This window comes from Schistocerca nitens, chromosome 4, assembly GCF_023898315.1.
Source record: "Schistocerca nitens isolate TAMUIC-IGC-003100 chromosome 4, iqSchNite1.1, whole genome shotgun sequence".
Classification (NCBI taxonomy): Eukaryota; Metazoa; Arthropoda; class Insecta; order Orthoptera; family Acrididae; genus Schistocerca; species Schistocerca nitens.
In genome coordinates this window covers 78495774-78498024 of record NC_064617.1, presented here as the reverse complement: position 1 = coordinate 78498024, position 2251 = coordinate 78495774, and the positions used below count along the sequence as shown (strand labels likewise).

The following is a 2251-nucleotide window of genomic DNA, read 5'->3' as shown; positions in this document are numbered from 1 at the left end:
AGAAAGAAACTGGTATATGCATGCGTATTCAAATACAGAAATATGTAAACAGGCAGTATACGCCGCTGCGGCCGGCAACGCCTATGCAAGACAATAAGTGTCTTGCGCAGTTATTAGATCGGTTACTGCTGCTACAATGGCAGGTTATCAAGATTTAAGTGACCAGAATGAGATTTTCACTCTGCAGCAGAATGTGCGCTGTTATGAAACTTTCCGGGCAGATTAAAACTGTATGCCGGACCGGGACTCGAACTCGGGACCTTTGCCTTTCGCGGGCAAGCGCTCTACCATCTGAGCTACCCAAGCACGACTCACGACCCGTCCTGACAGCTTTTCTTCCGCCAGTACCTCGTGTCCTACTTTCCAAACTTCACAGAAGCTCTTCTGCGAACGTAGCAAAACTAGCACTCCGGGAAGAAAGGATATTGCGGAGACATGGCTTAGCCACAGCCTGGCGGAAGTACAGCTATGTGCACGGGACGTGAGTCGTGGTTGGGTAGCTCAGATGGTAGAGCACTTGCCCTCGAAAGGCAAAGGTCCCGAGTTCGAGTCTCGGTCCGGCACACCGTTTTAATCTGCCAGGAAAGTTTCAAGATTTAAGTGAGTTGAAAGTGGTGTTATAGTCGGCGCACGAGCGATGGGACACAGCATCTCCGAGGTAGCGGTGAAGTTAGGACTTTCCCGTACGACCATTTGACGAGTGTTCCGTGAATATCAGAAATCCGGTAAAACTTCAAATCACCGACATCGCTGCGGCCGGAAAAAGATCCTTCACGAACGGGACCAGCAACGTGATAGAAGTGCAACCCTCCCTCAGATTGCTGCACATTTCAGTCCTGGGCCCTCAACAAGTGTCAGCGTGCGAACCATTCAAAAAAACATCGTCGATATGGCCTTTCGGAGCCTAAGACCCAGTCGTGTACCCTTCATTTTTGCACGACACAAAGCTGTACGCCTCGCCTGGGCCCGTCAACACCGACATTGGACTGTTGATGACTGGAAACATGCTGCCTGGTCGGACGAGTCTCGTTTCAAATTGCATCGAGCGGATGAACGTGTACGGGTATGGATGGAGGCAACCGTATGAATCGATGGAACTTACATGTCAGCAGGGGAGTGTTCAAGGTGGTGGAGGCTATATAATAGTGTGGAGCGTGTGCAGATGGAGTGATACGGGACCCCTGGTACGTCTAGATACGACTCTGACAGGTGACACGTACGTAAGCATCCTGTCTGATCACCTGCATCTATTCGTGTCTATTGTGCATTCCGACGGAGTTGAGCAGTTCCCGCAGGAAAATGCGACACCCCACACATCCAGAATTGCTACCGAATGGCTCCAGGAACACTCGTCTGAGTTTAAACGCTCCCGCTGCCTACCAGACGTCCCAGACATGTATATTATTGAGCATATCTGGGATGCCTTGCAACATGCTATTCGGAGGAGATCTCCACCCCCTCGTACTCTTACACATTTATGGACAGCCCTCCGGGATCCTTGGTGTCAGTTCCCTCCAGCACTACTTCAGACATTAGTCGAGTCCATGCTACGTCGTGTTGCGGCACTTCTGCGTGCTCGCTGCGGCCCTACACGATATGAGGCAGGGGTTCCACTTCCTTTGGCTCTTCAGTGTATAATGCGAACTACGGATGAAGTGCAACACGCAGATCCGATATTCCTAGATTTCTATAAAGCACACTCACAAGGGAACATCCCCATCGCACCCCCGTAAGATTTAGTTATAAGTTGGCACAGTGGGTAGCCCTAGAAAAACGGAACACAGACCAATCGAGAAAACAGGAAGAAGTTGTGTGGAACTATGAAACAAATAAGCAAAATGTGCAAACTGAGTAGTCCATGCCCAAGATAGGCAACTTCAAGGACAGTGTGAGCTAAGGAGCGCGTGGTCCCGTGGTTACCGTGAGCGGCTGCGGAACGAGAGGTCCTTGGTTCAAGTCTTCCCTCGAGTGAAAAGTTTAATTTTTTATTTTCAGGCAATTATTATCCGTCCGTCCGTTATGTTTTCTTCCCTTTTTTTGGGAGTGATTATCACATCCACAAGAAAACCTAAATCGGGCAAGGTAGAAGAATCTTTTTACCCATTCGCCAAGTGTACAAGTTAGGTGGGTCAACAACATATTCCTGTCATGTTACGCACATGCCGTCACCAGTGTCGTATAGAATATATCAGATGTGTTTTCCTGTGGAGGAATCGGTTGACCTATGACCTTGCGATCAAATGTTTTCAGT

At 49.1% G+C, this 2251-nt stretch overlaps 1 non-coding gene across 1 annotated transcript; it reads left to right on the top strand.

The window, feature by feature from the left end:
• The first annotated feature begins 490 nt into the window (after window positions 1–490).
• Trnas-cga (transfer RNA serine (anticodon CGA)) lies at window positions 491–565 on the top strand. Its single transcript has one exon. It is a non-coding gene; the product is annotated as a tRNA-Ser (tRNA).
• Window positions 566–2251: the final 1686 nt, after the last annotated feature.